General features: G+C 40.4%; 1 long non-coding RNA gene across 2 annotated transcripts; it reads left to right on the forward strand.

Annotated features, from left to right (window-relative positions):
• The first annotated feature begins 481 nt into the window (after positions 1–481).
• On the forward strand, positions 482–8,242 carry LOC149114423 (uncharacterized). 2 transcript variants are annotated; one of them, XR_016206466.1, is made up of 2 exons: positions 482–5,548; positions 6,669–8,242. It is a non-coding gene; the product is annotated as an uncharacterized LOC149114423 (long non-coding RNA). The 2 variants fall into 2 exon arrangements; XR_016206467.1 differs by having other exon boundaries at positions 482–893.
• Positions 8,243–17,671: the final 9,429 nt, after the last annotated feature.

The following is a 17,671-nucleotide window of genomic DNA, read 5'->3' on the forward strand; positions in this document are numbered from 1 at the left end:
CTGCCACTCCTTTCGTCCCGGGGAGAACAAAAGGTCAACTGACCATATCAATTAACTCCAACTGATTTGAGTGACAGCCGGAAAAGAGCCGACCAATCGGAGTCTAGGTTAGAAACAATCATGTAGAAATTGTCCAATCTAAGACACGATACTATAAATGTGAGGCAAAGTTCGATAGTGCTTACAACAGATGAGCCAATAACAAAGCAGTTTGCACTGATGCCGACAACGTTAGATAACGATTAAATGACATTACTATGTCAACAACAGGAGTCCAAAATCCGCGCTGAAGACACGATATCTTACTTCCATTATTATTACCTACAAAACTTGCCAAAAGAAAAGCGAAGGAGAAACCTCCCACAGCTGCTGCAGAGAGACTATTATGACTACAAATATCTAAAACCACCAACAAGTGTGCATGTTAGGAACATGTTGTCTGGTTTTCTGAGCATGGCGTCTTCAAGCAACGCCAGATTTCCAAAACAAGTTTCGTAGTCATGTTTCATTGACTGAAAACCGAGTTTTTTAATAACGGTACAAAGATCACTGATTCGGACGAGATTAGGGCGGGCTGTCTCGCGGTGGAATAGAAAGGAAAATATTCCCGCGAGGTCAACTGGTCAAACGGTCACCAGCTGATATTTTTAGCTCGTGAACGTGTGTGACAGAAACCTGAGCGCACTGTGCAAGTGCAAAACATTTCAAGTGATCAAAAATATTTATAAGAGCTGACAAATACCCAGGGTTGATAAAATCTGCTCTTTAGCGAAGGAATCTTGGTCATAAAAATTAACATTTGTGCTTTCTGGAAAATCCTGCACAATTGATGATGATGATGATGATGACGAGGGGGATGGTTGCGTAACCAAACTGTGCTGCCCACGTGGAAGGTAGACAGCGTCTTGTTAGTTTATTCCAGAAGTGCTTCAAACGCAAACAATGCAGAATAACGGGTTCCTCCTGTGGCGCTAACAGCTTGTACATTGTGTATTTGAGCAGGGGGGGGGGGGGGGAAGGTGACGCTCTCTAACTTTTCTTCAGGATCACAAGCAACGCAATTTTCATCCTGTTTGTGTAAGTAGCGTTAAAAGTCAACCTCATGTTGAAGAAAGATAGGAAATAACATTATTTTTATTGCTGCTTTTTGGCATTGAAACTCCATTTGTATACAACAAAAGCGTAATTCACTAAAGATACTGAAATTGTACATCCCTCCATTCCCCCGCCGGTTAATCTCATTGGCTGAATGTTTTCTTCCCTTTTCCATTCCATCGATGTTGAAAGCAAGCATTCGTCGAATGCGAAACTGTCGTTATTTTAAGCCTCTTGCGTGCATTCTCTGGGAACGCAAACGAGAAAAAATACGCGTTCCTCACGAAAGAAACAAAAGTGACGACATAGCTTTTTCAGTGATGAAAAACAAATTTCGCCGCGGTGGTCGAGCGCGCGGACACGAGATCGTCCTATTACTTACGTCATATATTTTCATTCAGGATTTACCCGGAAATTCGTCTGATTATAGGCTTATGACTTCCTTTCTGCTCCTGCTTTGTTTTCTCATACAACTTTGATCTGTTTTTCCTGCGCCTTGAAAGCCCGTCTTACGGTAATAGCTGGATCAGATCGTTGACCTTATCCCTCACGGCTACGGAAATCCAGACATAAAAGAAGCATAAAACACGCCCCGAATTCTAGTCTTATTCCAACATGGTTTTAGACGCCTCGTACGTGTTTCTTCTACTGGGTACATCGCATGAAAATTGCCTAATAAGAGTCGAGAAAGGGGCATAACTTTGGTAAATTGGATAATCCGGTTATAAAATTGTGAAAATGCGTATTTCCGGGATCCCGAGTAAATACTTATTCGTATATCCTTTCATGAGACTCCATTTTTGTAATTCAAGAAGTTGTAGTGAATGAAAATCAGAAATGATAACAACCATTCGACTGAGAACGTGAGAGTGTCGATTTTGAAAAGTCAACCGCAGGAATTTCAAACAAGCTTTTTCAAATTGCTGATATCAGCAAAAAAACAAACAGGTTCTGAAACAACTTGCTCCAAATTCTCAACAGTGGGTCAAAACATCACTGATAATTTTGGTGTGTAGCCTTGGGCATAAATAACCTATGCACTCCTCGAAAAAAAAACCCAAGATCACATGAAGGCAGAGATGAAAATCTTTAACAACCTAAGCGGATAGCTCGGCATTTTTGTTTTTTTTGTTTTTTTTGTTTTTTTGATAAAGTTAACATCTTAAAGTTAACATCAGGTTTCAATAGAAAACAGTTCTCAATATCGTGAAGTACATCCTTATCCTCAAATTTTTAAGGTGAATCTGTCCAATCACTTCTGAACAGCAAACGTGTAAGAGTTCGAAAATTTTCAGTGAACAATCTCCCACGCTGCCATATAACAGTTGGTGGTGGAACTTGATTTCCGACCAAGAATTAGTCTGTCCAAACTTCACTCCAGACCGGCAGGTAATCAGGATTTTTTCTGAGACCCATGAGGTCCTGTGAGTCAGCAGATATTTGAGGTGCTTCTCCGTCAACACGCGGCCGATTGCTGGATTCGCTTCCTTGATTGATTTCCCTTTAGGAAGTTGCGCAAAAAGAATTGGTCAAAGTTCTCCGGCTGCGCTACCCGGGCTGCGCAAATCCAAAAACTAGTGATACTCGGAACTTTAAGAGTGTTATCCAGATAGAGTGAAAAGTTCATTCCATGAACTAATCGTGGTGTAACAATTCACCTTAAAACTGAGTCCATTTTGGCTAACTTTTGTTCAGTGTCCTGGCAGTTTTAAGCTCATTGCAAAGAATCGTAGCTCGTATTTCAATCAAGGATGTGGTTAATCTATTATTCTGAAGTCACCCTGTATCAGGGTCGGAGAGATTGAGAGTGTCGAAAACTGAATATGAGGAAGAACCAACTTAAACTTCAAAACACGTGTTAAAATGATAGTCTTAGAAAAACACAGAGGAAGTACTAATGAACCGAAAATAAACAAGGATGAATACAAGTAAGGTAGATTAGAAAGGATTACGAACGAAAAACTTGAAAATTTCGCCGTCGGTGACGTTGCACGTTTTACATAAAAATACTTAAATTTCATTCAAAGTTTCCGGTTTTATAAACTTGACACACTGAATTTGCTCAGTCACGGACAATTTTACTCGAATTTAGAAATACTAACTGAAGTACTGCCAAGAAAGAAACCGCTAGATAAGTTCTGTCTGTGACTCACTTTTGCCTTTTATCTTGTGCACGTTGGGTTACAGCTAATAAAGCTTTCACTGTCTTGTACTAATAAAATAAACACAAGCAAAAAGACCAGCCGATTGTTGAGCGGTAGTAACGAACGCTACGATCCCCATTTAATCGCTACACCTGCTGAGATCAGCCATAAAATCAACGAACTGAGTTCAAGCAAAGTCCTAATCCTTGGCATGTCTCTGGTTTTAAACTATTTAAGTAGGGATTATTGCCACGAGAAGATTCACAGCCATGATATAGCAACTGTAACTAAATTTGTCAGTCGTGACTAGCGATTTTTCAAGTTATCAAGTGGGCCAGTGCGAAGTATTGAAGACCAAACAGTTTACAGTCTTTACAGTTTTGCGACCAGGGTCAAATCCTGGAAGGATGAAAAGTAAACATTAAATTGAGCCCTGCAGCTAGCGGCTTTGGCTGGTAGGTGGTAGTGCACGGTTGAAACATGTGATAAAGCTTTGTTTGGTCTCCATTTCTAAAGCTATAATCTTTGTTATAAAACGTATAATGAGTTCTTCTGTCTAGACAGGAGCGTTCAGATTTTTTTTTCTTTCTTTTCCGTTTCTTTCTATGGCAAAAGGTCGGATTGAATGATGTTTTAGTGTGTTTTAACGCCACAGTTTTCCATCTTCCATCATATCTTTTAGGTTTCTTGTAATTCAGACGACTGAATGTCGCCGGAAAGGATTTGAAATGGAAGGCTTCTTAATAACTTCAACATTGTAGGGAACTTGCAGGAGCCTGTATCCACTATCAAAAATCAACCATCTAGACTTCTCAGGGGAACACCTCATGTGATATAACGAAAATCTTTCCCTACATTACAAGTGTCCTGATCGACTACCCCTTACAGGAAATTTGCAGTTATTAATAAGGGGAATTAAAATTTCAATACCATTAGGGAAGCTTGAAGCTCCGCAACGTCAACTCGCCACTGAATTTAACATGATACACACACTGTTTTATATAAGAATATTGTTTTTCCGGCCGAGGTTGAATATTCTTATTTTTCTGCCGATTTTAGGCTGAAAATATTCTTGTAAATATTCTTAGATTACAGCATATGACATTTCTGTTTTCGAATGTATTTAAACCTGATATCACACACACAACGTCTTGCAGAAATGTTACACGGGCTAGTGCTGTTTTAATTCCTTTTTGGCTAGTTCTGCCGTTTAGAGAAAGGAAGAATTTTACAAGTAATCGTATTGTATTTTACAAGTAATCGTATTGTATTTACAAATTTTCAACAAGCAAAATTATATTCTTTTCAAAATCTCAGCCTCGGGTTTCTTCTTGGAAACTTCTTAAAATCTCGCAAATTTCAGCCTCGATTCTCTTATAAAACATATTTTTATAAAAAAGAAGAGTGTACTGAATTTTATTAGTCACTGTTACTTATTTGGGCAAAACTGTTTTTTGATGCAAAAGACACTGTCCGTTTTGTGCGTGCGAAAGTAACTGGATTAATTTCGTTGACAGGTTTTTATCAGCCCTATAACATGTTATAAACTGGGCTAAGCGCACGCAATGATTTAAAAGATATTTAGATACAACCAGCCACTTGTATGTTCGTAACTGTTACATGTTTTCTTTTATGTACCCATCTGCGAATTTGTAGAAAGAATATACTAATAAAAAGGTATAGGGAGACACGGGAACACCGAGGTCTTGCGTAAAGAAACTGCAAACCATGATATGAAACAAATCAATTCTTCCCTTATCACTTCCTCTTTACATCGTTCACGCGTAGTTGACCCGTTTTAGGGGTGCAACGGTTGGTTTGAGGTTTTTAAGGAGAAGATGGATCGTGGAGTGTATCCAATCATATAAACTGGCAAGAACACAAGACAAGTTTCTCCCGCCCTGTCGACATTTCTCGCATTTCACAAGCTGGGTGACCTATCTAACTTAACTAGTGGCTGCCTACGTGAGTCCTCTCAAGTCCTATAACTTTTGGATCAATTCCTTATCACTCAGTTCTTCAGAAGATGAAGTGTTTTATAAACAACGCAATCCAGATGTTAACAGCCTTTTGTAGCTATAGGCAATAGTGCTAAAAGTTTTGTGTCGAGTTGGCTCGGAAACTCTTATCTGACTCAGGTGAAGATCAACATTTCCGGTAATGTTTCACTAACAAAGTGGTCGAGTTCGCCTAAATCACGAGATGCTTCATAGAATCACGTTCACGAGCTCGGATTAATCAAGTGATGATACCACACAGAGACAGAAAGCAAGAAATGCGCTTTGGAACACAAGAAAAAAAGAGATGAGGTAGTTATGGCGAACAAGGTTAACAACATAAATCAACTTCAATATTCTCCTTTCAGTTTCAATGCATTGTAAACCAGATAAGTATTGAGAATCTGGTATACCGTTTTCTACACCCATTTAATTAAAAAACTTTCTTTAATCCTGCGAGGAAGATTTGATAACTCAATTCAACACAAGTACGGAGTGCTTTACAGGAAAAAAAAGGCCAAGGAAATGCTTTCGAAATTAGCTGATTTCAATGGCCTGTTAACCGTTTACTGCATTTCAACAACACCAAACGAAACTCTTCCTTATCGTTCTCGATCCACTCGCGCGTAGACGATTATCAGCCGCTGTTCGAGAAAGGAGCCCGCGCTCTTCCCTTCTGGGAGGTCGAAAACGGACTAGCTTGGGAGAGCGATGAAAACGTGCTGAACGGGCAGTGTTTACAAAACCTTATGCAGCCACTTTGAGGTTGTGAGAACTGTAAGGACTCGTACGAGCAGAAGTCTAAATTTTTAAAAATTACATTTTTAACACATTGTCGCATACCACCTTTACCAGCCTCAATTAAGTCACCTGTTAATGTTATATCACCTCAATTTTATATTACTGTCGACTTGGTTAATTACAATTCCCGAAGAGTAGCAGCTTTCTTTAAAAACATAAGAAACATTAAGAAGGTTAGACCATTTCTAATGTAGCTAAGGACAATATAACTGGTTTTACACCATGTACCGACCAGTCAATGTTTGTTACATAATACTTTTTTTAAGCAAACTATTGTCAATCTATTTGTGTGCGTTTAGAGTAATTGGTTTCGTTAAGATGACTGGCCATTTTCTAGGCCCAACTATAAATGTTTGATAAAGCGATTCCCACAAGGTCCAGAATGGGATTTTAAAGGCCAGGACTGACATAGGGTATGGAAAAGTGTTTTTATCATGGTCCAAATAGGTGCACAAAGATTGTACACCTAAAAGGTACTTCTCCCACGTTAGCACGCGGTGAAAGAAATGCTCCAGACCACATGGTTTACGTCGAAGCAAAAGACCATGATCTACGTCTCTTGGTCGAAGATAGCTTTGTGATATGCTCAGTTAAAAGAAAATATATTAAGAAAATCTTCCTTTTCTTTCAGGTTTTTACCGCAGGGCTAGTAATGTCTTCCAATTCACTGGAAAACTAAAAGATCTGGAATTTCCCAACACCACTGCAACTACGCCAAGGGCACGCAAAGTTGTTTACAAACCATTACCAAGGGTAGAGGGGAACAAAAGATCTGGAATTGTCATGAGCATGGAGCATGCAAAGTTGTTTACAAACCGTTACTAGGGGGCGGCGGGGTACCAAAAGATTTGGAAGGGTCCAACACCACTGCAACTACGCTACGAGCACGCAAAGCTGTTTACAAACTGGTACCGAGGAAGTGGTGGAATGGTCAAACACCATCACAAATACGCTCAGAGCACGCAAAGTTGTTTACAAACTGCTACCGAGGGGAGGGGACCAAAAACTCTGGAATTTTCACGTGCATGGAGCATGCGAAGTTGTTTACAAACCGTTACTAAGCGGAGGGGGGCAACTAAAAGATCTGGAATGGTCTACGCTAAGAGCACGCAAAGTTGTTTACAAGCCGCTACCAAACGATCTGGAATAGTGAAACACCATTCTGCAACTACGCTTAGAGCACGCAATTCAAAGTTGTTTACAAACCACTAGTACGTAAAGAGGACCAAAAGATCTGGAATTTTCACGTGCATGGAACATGCAAAGTTGTTTACAAACAGTTTCCAACGGAGGGCACAAAAAAATCTGGAATGGTCAAACACTATTGCAGCTACGCTAAAAGCACGCAAAGACGTTTACAAGCCACAACTGTGGGGGCGTGATCTGGCAAAGGACCAGCTATGACGAAAACCGCAATACATGTGCCACGTCCTTTGCCTCATGGGGGAAACATCAAACTCATGGTCAACCAAAATATCTTTCATCCGACCAGATATACGGATGGCAAAAATGGTAACTGCTGTTCTAACAAAGGATAGTTGAATACAAAGAGAAGTAGCGGTGGCCTGCAAACAGCTTCTTTCGGCTCCTAGCGGAGAAACTGCTCGCAAGCTAAATCGCGCGAGAACTCATTGCTAAGTGGTTTTCACTCAGGTCCTGTCTGATGACTTTTATTTCATTGTACGGTACTAGGAGTTTTGCTACTATTCCACCAAAATAGGAAGCTAATCCAACCTCCAGCATTTTAATTTGTCAATTTGCCAACTGCATTCTGCAGTAGCCATTTATACAACTGGGTGGAGAAAAAAACTGTAATAGTAAAGATCCTAAGGACACTATTTAGGGTCCCAGCTAACGGCTGAGGTCGAACTCGAAACCTCGTCACAAAGTCCAAGGTATTTTCAATTAGGGTAAATTAGCCTATCCACAAATTAATTAGAAAACAATACTTAAACCAGTCAATTAATCAATCCATTGATTGATCGATCAACTAAGTGATGATGTGCGGAAATCTTTATTTTGACTGTCTGCCGAAATGTTAAGTTTGAACGTGCTAAAAACAATTTCTGCCTTACCACAGAAAGCTCGACTGGATGTGGAGTTCTCTTAGCTTTATTTCAATTCATCAAATGATAGATTCATCTATAGATATTCCGCCAGTTGGCTGTGTGGGTTTACCAGGGAGAAAATGTTCTGAAACAAAAATAGGGTCCACACACATGATTTCGATTGCAAAATGAACTGAAAAACCTTGCACTTCATAGACGTTTCTGATATGTCGGTTGGAAGATAAGAATCTTAAGCCAGGTCTTATGCAAGGCCGAGCATTCGACAATAGTGGAAAGTGAGAAGTTAGTAAGTTCGAACAGTCTACCCTTTGCAGGACTGCTCGCAGAATTGAGATGATTGGCGCAGAACATTCGAGTAATAATGGCAAAAATTAAGTTGCCAAAAAAACCTCATGGCACAGCAATATATTGAATGCAGTTAAGAAGAACTTATCGAGACTTAAGCTCTCAAGCTGACCTCGTGAGGGAAAATGAACTTGAAGTTATCCATGTTTCAATTAAAACTGGCATTTCGCGTTAGTTAAGAACACAATAACACATGCATTAAGCATTCTTACGAGGTTTCATATTAACTTTCTGGAGAATGCTTGAGAATTTAATCGCAGGGTCACTTAGAGAGATGAACTAAAGTGAGTTGTTTTGAATAATATTCCAAAAGTTACCTTGCTATGAATAGATTCTAAGTAAATATTTTTGCACTAATTGCTCAAACTTTGAACGGAATCCGTTACTGTAAACAGATATATTATCAAGGAAGAACAATCTGGAAAGAGGGCAGAAGTCTTTCGTCCTCTTCGTCTGTATCATCTTCTCGGGAGGGGGGGACCCCCATATGAAAAGGTCGGGAATACTCGTAGAAAAATTTGAATTAAATCCCCGAAAAGAGACCAGTTTGGACGTGGTTCGAGCTTTATTTGACCCCTAAAAGAAAGGCTCGATCACCAGCCGCTCAGTTGGGAAAGGAACCCGTACTGGTAGACCGTGGAGTCAAGAAAGCGACGGGAATCGAGCCTAAAAACGGAAATAAGAACGTAACTTATTGATATTTCTTCGAGTACAGCCTAAAAGATACTTTGACAGCTAAAAATAGTGGCGTTTGGTCATAACACCCTAGCTAAGTGATACCAAAATCCTTGATTTTTACCCCTAAGGGAGACTACGAGAATCCCCGACCTTTTCACATGGGATTCTCCCCACCCACCCTCCCTGATATCATCTTCTTCTTGCTAAACAGGCATTCACGTGGTTTGCCATCCAAATTGTAAGAATCTAACCGCTTACTCTGTCAAGTGGATACCTGTCTTGCATCGATAATGCCCAGGCAAACGTCAAAGCATCTTGACCGCTTTCCTTTGGAGATACGGCGTTTGTGGTGGAGCCCGCCGGATTCCAAAACCATTAGCCTATTATGTAAAGAAAGTTCATAAATCGTTTAAGGGGAAATTTTAAACCATATTAATCACAGTCACACGCTTTCAAATGACTTTGATGCACAGCAAGAACAACAAGCCTAAAAGTCGAACTAGACTAACGTTTTAAAACAAGAATATCGCTGATGACAGTTTTCTACATTTCTAGCCGGCTTCCTGTGACGCGGATATTTTGGTCTTTCTTCTTCGTGCGAATTCTCAAAATAGTTATTGTAGCTCGAATCTTCCCACGTGAGTTTCCGCGCGAGGTTCCACGCGAGCAATCCACTCTTCCACTCGTGGTCTTGAACCCCTTGCCCACTCAAACAGGTAGATTCTATATTTGATATTTCGAAATTTTTCCCTCGTATGGTAAAAGAATGTCTATAACTTTAGAAAATCTCTGATATGTGAAACAAGAAAGTATCATGCGACATGCGGACACGCAAACCCACTCGGGAAAAACACGTTTTCGATTTCACGACTGAGTCCATGTTCTCGAATTCGAGCCGAGTTACCTTAAACTTTTGGCTTAAAACTCTGAACATAACATTTATCAGATAAAAAACGCGGACACAAAAATGTGCCCTTTGCACCGAGCAGGTTTTTAAAAAAACCACAGCAATCCAAACCTGATTCATAAATTCTTTTGGGATTAGTTCACATGAAATAAAGTATGGCCAAAATTTCCCGTCTATGCCTAAGAGAGGTTCAAGTCCAAGTGTTCACGTGCTTTGAGCCAAGACAAAATGATGGAGGGAAATATTGTTTAAGTATAGAACACCCCTAAACTGCGGAACTGCGTTCAAGGCGGTAACAACGTTAGCTTACAAAAAGGGCTTTACAGTTCAGTTGTTTAACAGAAGAATCCTGGTCACTCAAACCCTCGATTTTTTCGAACCTCCCGTTAACTCGAACCGAAAGTCGTTTCCCTTCGGTCTGTCGATCACTGTAATTTTACCCCCGATTTCTTCAACTATCCGATTTTGAAAACCTATTTTCGTTTCCCCTCGGGGTTCGAAAAATCAGGTTTCAACAGTTCACTTTAATTCAAAGTGTCGTTGGTGATACAGTGTGTTGAGTCGTTGAAATTTGTACCCAGAGGCTCTTAAATTTAGCTAAATTTTAACTAGTGAATTGAGGTTTTAACTCTGTAAAGAAGAATTCAAACATAGCGTGATCATTCAAATACCTCAAATAAATAGCTATTGAGTAGCAATTTTAATTCATATACATCTGTTTATTCTGCAGTACAAGGTGGTCTTAATTTTCAAGTCTGTAGATGAAACCTAACAACTAACGCATGAACACTCAAATTAAGGCAATGGCGCAGTATTTTTGTACGGCGCTGTTTATTTAATAATGTTAATTGAAATTTGAAACTATTTATGTTGAACTTAGGCGTTAGATAGTTTTAATACAGGCGCATGAACAAACATAATCACCGACGGACGACGACAGAAACACTTTTTGGAAGTGGAACGTTTCCATCAAGAGCGGTCGTCTGAAACGAATTGCTTGAGATGGCAGTCGGGGGTGGAAGCTAATCCCTATAATTGCTTATATGGGGAGGTTCCGCCCGAAAGAGTACCTTTTCTGTCAAAATGGTGTACAAAAGTGTAACGGGTTGGACCTCCGGGCGGAGTCCCCGTATAAAACTTTGTCGAGTACCCCCGGGGGATGGCAAAGAGCTGTGGGCTGGGAACGAAAGAGAACCTTTGCACCATGGCTATTTATGGACATCTTTAGATGCAATTCCCCGTTTGGCACTAAGTGCGTTCTTCTCAGTAACTGCTTTGGCCTGGCAAAAGAAAACCTGTGTTACAACTCTCCACTTAATAGAAAATCAATTAAGTACTTAGCGAGGTTTGACAACCTGAAATACCTAACCTCTTGTGGTTTAACAGCCGCAGGAAATTTCCGGCCAAGGGAATTAAATTACCTGTTACAAGCACCTCTACTAGTTAGTGATATCAGACTCTCTCCCTATGTGTTACTCGAGTCATGGATGTTTCGTTCGGTATCCATCCGTTTTAGCATATAGATCTTGCTATATGGTGAACTAAGATAGGTCTGCGGAAACCATGGACAAGACTAGGACGGAGGTAATGCTGCGTAAATGAGCTCTGATCGCGAGATATGCTAATAAAGCATTAAAAGTTCATAAAGATTTGCTTGTTGTGTAGTTTTAGCCAGGGTTGGTTGGGGGCGGGGGGCAGGCGGTGTAAATAGTGGTAGAGAGAGTACCGCGCGCAAAAGTACACATGTTCAACTAAAAAGGGTTGATCTATTGCCTGATCTACCAAAATGAACTTAATACTTCCATTTCAATCCAAATTTCTGTATATATTCGAATAAAGAACCCCTTAAATCGGATTCTGTCTCTGCCCGAAAGAAAAAAGGAACATAAAACGTCCACAGCTACTTTTTTATTACCACGAGTAACTTTCTTGTTCTAGTTTGTATTCCAAATAAAGGTTTCCTGTCTCCTCTAGTTCACAAATACTTTCCCTTCTCCGCCTCCTTCGAAAGGGAACGAGAAAAACCTAGCTTTAATCAAGGAAAAATCCGGTGGGAACTCCTGTGAAAAGGCCGGGGATGTTCGTCGTCTCGCGTAGGGGTGATCGCACGAAAATCACTGAAGTTGGCCTCAGTTTGGATGTTCAGGACGAAACGCTATACTATTTTCAGTCGTCAAGGTATCTTAATTTCAAAAAAGCTATCATGACCGTTTTAAGTGCTATCTCTTAGAGGTCAAACAGCTCAAGCCACGCCAAAAATTGGCCTTCTTTAGGAGGTTTAATTCAAATTTTCCGACAAGCGTGTGCCCGACCTTTTCACATAGTCCAATTGTATTTCCAGTGAAAAAGGCAAAACGGTGCACTGGTTCAAAATGCCGAACCGTTGATGAGTCAAACTTTCAAAAATTAAATTATAAATTTACAATATTTAGACAGGAAGCCACCTCGGCCTTAGCTGGTTTGCATGCAGGTCCCCTATCCTGGTCGAATTTGAATTTGGAGATGTTGGTTTTTGTTGAGGGAGGAAAACCGGAGAACCCGGAGAAAAACCCTCGGAGCAAGGTAAGAACCAAAACAAACTCAACCCACACATGGAACCGGGCAGGAATCGAGCCCGGGCCACATTGGTGGGAAGCGAGCGCTCTCACCACTGCGCCATCACTGCTCCCCAAAAACATCCAGCTATATACAAATTAACGACGAGATCTGGAAAACAACGTAATTAAACGTAATTGAAGATTTCGTGCAATTTCTCCCCTTGCTTTGCCAGGACTCTGGATATTTACCGCCTTCTTGCAGAATCAGTACACACTTGGGATAAGCGCTATCCTGAAAACAGGATAAAAAAAAGCTAACCTATAATTCATCCGAAAATGTCTGCTATTTGGCTCAACTATGAGCTAAGTCAGATAGAAACCGGCAATAAGCTTTTTAACGCCCATCGGTCACGTTAACTTCGGTCAATCATTGGAGTACGTGCTGGAGCTTATTGGTAACCGGAAGTGAAAAAAAGCGGATTAACATTGGGCGGAAAGAAAATTGGATGGTCGAGTTCCTCTTTCATCTCCGGAAACCTTTAATACTAGAACAATTTCTTTTGACTGATAACATCACGTTCCGGAGCATCATCATATCAACAACAACAACTGCTGCAAAAATGTTAGCTATGTTCTAAATGGGTAGGGGCTGGATACGGGTATTGAAAATTGATAAATGTGAAAAACTGAGCCTGACACCTGGAAGAACATCTCCAAGTTAGTAAGTTTATCAAATATTAGCTGTGTTTTGTTTCAAACACAAAGACGTAATGCACTTTTGAAAAGTTGTGCTTTTAGAGAGTTTTGTATGGTTTGGAGAAATACCTACCTATAGCTGTTCCTCTGCACCAAACACAGCTCTCTTCGCTTACTTGAGCCATTTTCAAATGCCCACCATTAAATTCCTTTTTTTGCAATCATGCTCAAAGTTTATATTCTTACTAATGCTTGGGTGCCCGTTCGATCAATTGGTTGACTTTATTTTTCGATCCAAACAAACTATATTGATATTTTATACTTTGAACCCACTCCCCTACTTGTTTAGAACATGGCTAACTATTATTCAGTGTATATATTTTTCTTCCTTTTCATTAGCTTTCATTGCAATTGACCGAGATATTTTATATTGATATTTTATACCTTGAACCCACTCCCCTACTTGTTTAGAACACGGCTAACTATTATTCAATGTATATATTTTTCTTCCTTTTCATTAGCTTTCATTGCAATTGACCGAGAGCCCACCACGTGACCCGCAAATATCTGCCTACAAATAATGGCCCGCCCATGCGTAATACCGTCTAAAAGTGTTTTGCCCCAAATAATGTTCTGCTCATGGGCAATTATAACCTCAGTCGTGTGTTAAAAATGGTAGATCGCTTCCCTGAGTTGATAATGTTAGAGAGTGATTTAAATATGAAAACAAACTATCTGATCGAATGATAAAACAATTATTGAACTCGGTTATCGCAAATTATCGTAATTTGTTTAGTGTCGCGCAGATGAATATTTGATGTGCTCGCCATCACCTGACGAATCACGGTATTTTCCTCAATTTCGTCCAATTATTAAATATGTATAGGTAATCGTATCATTTTGGTTAGCTTCGGCGGCACATCAGGCGAGTTTGGCCGAGCCGTAGCGTATTAGTTTGTTCGAAATAACATTGCGTGTAAATTTTAAAAGAATCAAATATTTGTTGCCCGCTGCATCGCAGTAGAGAATTTTCTCCAATGTGTTCAAGGGTATATAGAAATAGGAAATCCTGATCCTTCCTCTAGAAAGCACGATTATGAGTTTCTCTTAAGTTAAGCCTTAGCGAGGAACATTCTGGAATGTTGAGCCGGTTGTGCAACTCAGTTACCTGGTTACCCTCTATGCAGGCCTAAAAAGCAAAACTCTATCCCCCTTTTCAGACCAGTACAAAACAGGATCTTGGATCTCTTAGGGGCTCTTTTCAAAACTACCGACGAGCACCCTCGTCCTTTGTATACAGGAGTCCCCTGGGGGCATAACATACTCGATTACCCATATACCTAATGTAAGAGACACCCCCTTCCCGCTAGGATTTTAGGGTTAAAGTATGTTATCAATTCTGCCATGAAATTACGTCATTAGGCATGGACAATGAGTGAATGTATGCGACGAAACAGATATCTTTGATTTCTTTCACAAGTAAACTGAAGAACCCTTTTACGCTCAATTTAGTGTTTTGCGATAACTGCAGAAATTCTCGCGCACTCATTGGCTAATTTTCATTGCCAATAATCGGACAGACATGTGACTTTATAATTTATCCGATGTGTGAACGAACGAGAGCGGACAATCTGACAATTAATTATCGTAAAAAACAAATTGACGTCAATTTCTCATGCGTCTGTCCTGTTACAGCTACTTTGACAATGTTATGACGAAATTCATAATCAATAACAAGACAGACGCATGAAAAACTGACCTCAATTTGTTAATTTTCTCGTTTTTGAACACAGTGACTCTTTGTTTCGTTTGTTACTGGCACCATGTATTGAAAAAAGGAGGCGCGGTGGCTTAGTAATTAGAGCAATGAACGTCAGATCCAGTGGTCCGAATTTGACTGGGATCATTATATTGTACTCTTTGGCAAGACACGTAACTTTCACAGTCCCTCTCTCCTTCCAGGTGTATAATGGCGGCAGCCTGACAGAATGCCATGGGATAGCATCCCATCCTGGGTGGAGTAGCAATACACCTGGTCACCTTGCATACAGCCGGTGCGCCTGAAATTTGAACTGACCAATCAGGATTCAGCTGGCGGGAAAACTGTATACTGTCCTGACGTCAAATGCATCTTGACTTAGGCCTATTTATACATATAAATGTATTACCGGTCCAGTCTTTCTCTTTCTTCGAGAAAAAAAATGGCGACACAGACGCAGTAGCATGTGCGCATGCGCCTGTTCTATTTACCGGATCCGAACTGGATCCCGGATGATTGTCTCCTCTGTATTGTGGACTAGTCGGCTAGATACAAAAAACTGAATGAATTAACTATGGATTGCCAAGCCGAGGGGTGATAGACTACAAAACATTTGGTATTTTTGCGTGAATTTTTGGCCAAACAGGATTCCCGAGTAGGAATCATGCCTCGAGGTTCTCGGTGCGTACCGGCCTCTGATTTGCACTGGACATATATCCACACTCTAGGAGAAAAAAGAAAAGGAAAGAGGACTGTTCTGTATCCGAAGCGGTAAAAATGCAATAGGTAGTGCGCATTTTACCCCTGATTTGCGCAATTGCTCTATAAATTCCGCCTTGAATTAAGAAATCCACACATTGGTAGCTACATTCAAAATTGCATTGCCTATAGCAATTACTTGAAAATATTTTACAGTGACTTGAACCGCTTGGTGGCAGGTCAATCAACCAACACGCAGCAAGCTACACCGTTTGATTTGCACTAAATGACGCTAAAACATCTGATACTTAGCTATGTCGTTAAGATACTGGAGAGACCACACTGATCTTCGTCGACTTTGTCCAATCAGTATTATCAGTCCGTTATGAATTGCAAACACGAGCTCTACCATTCACCTTCAGACTTGATCATTTGCGTCAAGCAACTGAACAGTTTTTCAACTGCCTTAACCTTGAATTGGTCGAGTAAGAGAAATTTATTGTAACTACATCTTTTCGAAGTTACCTATACCCACTTTCTTACAAAGGACAATTAGACTATTTCGGGTATTCTTAACATTTGCAATGTGCCTTGGATACGCAATTGCTTGCAATCGTTGCTTTCAAAGGAAAAAAATAGAGGGTTAGAACGGGCTGACATTTCTCAGTTCGTACTGTCTATCAGTACCGGTACTTATCTCCAGTTGTAGCATGAAGGGCACTACGATGGTCCATGTTGCTAATCCCTCTTGTTCTAGTAAACCGGCCGATACGGAAGCGGAGTTGAGGACTGGTACTTCACTGTATAAGATCTGTGGGCATGTCTCGCCCCTTTGGGTATACTTTTTAGATGTTTTGCTTGGTTTTTGGGTCATGGATTTTGCCATTTTTGACGTAAATTGGATTTAGTCTGGTCAAACTCAATAGGAAAGCTTTTTAGTAAAACACAGATCGCTTTTGCTTAAAAGTATATTTTTCCTGTTCATCAGGATTTTCATCTTCAACGAAAAAGAGAAATACTGGTAAGACAAACTTTCGGTTTTACCAAAAGAATCTGATTTTACAATAATTCGAGCAATTAAAACCATTTCAAGCAGTGTAACTAAAAACCATACTCCACTGGTCTTGTGATTTGCTGTGGTAAAGGTATGTGTGTTTTCACAACCCCAGCACTGTGCCGGTGGAAGCCCTGTGCTTCTGCCAGGTTAAACTATGTCTGATTGGTCTGTGAAATGCGAAATCAACCAAAACAATACATTGTTCCTCCAGGTTTGGGGTTGGGCCAGGGGCTAACAAACCCGCCCTCTCTAAAAACTGGTTTTCACTCGAGCATAAGCATAAGCACAAGCATAAGCATAAGCACAAGTGAAAACAGCCACGACATAAACATAAGCATACGCAGAAACATGAGAAGAACGAACTCACTTATTTGTCTTGTGCAGTTTTCACTAGTAACGCGCTCGACATAAGCATAAGCATAAACACAAGAAAAACGAACAGTTCTGTTTTTCTTGGGGCTTGTCGGGCGATATCTGACGGTGCTAGATCTCAAAACGTTTTGTCGGGCCTTGTCGGGGCTCGCGCGCGCCTCAACATATTAAGAAATGTCATGAGAGTCAGCGGAATAGGCGCCATCTTTATTTGAATGACTCGGCCCCAAGCCTCAACGCGATTAGTCGGGACAAAAAATCGGCTTGTGTGCGGCAGCCTTATATGGCGCTGAAACATGGAGGGGGTAGCAAACGGGCATTGGGCTTTACGCGCCATTGTCTCAGAAAAATCCTCTGAGTCCACTAACAAGATAGAGTAAGAAACGAAAACCTTATAACAAGAAATTTTCGCGACACGTTTATTTCGCGATTTTGAGGTGAGCAAATTTGGCGACACTTAAATTCCGCGATTTTGCGAAAATTTTATCTTTTGAATCAATTTAACTTCGCGTTTT

Source organism: Orbicella faveolata, unplaced genomic scaffold (genome assembly GCF_042242905.1).
Source record: "Orbicella faveolata isolate gen_17 unplaced genomic scaffold, um_ofav_v1 contig_14, whole genome shotgun sequence".
NCBI classification, from domain to species: Eukaryota; Metazoa; Cnidaria; class Anthozoa; order Scleractinia; family Merulinidae; genus Orbicella; species Orbicella faveolata.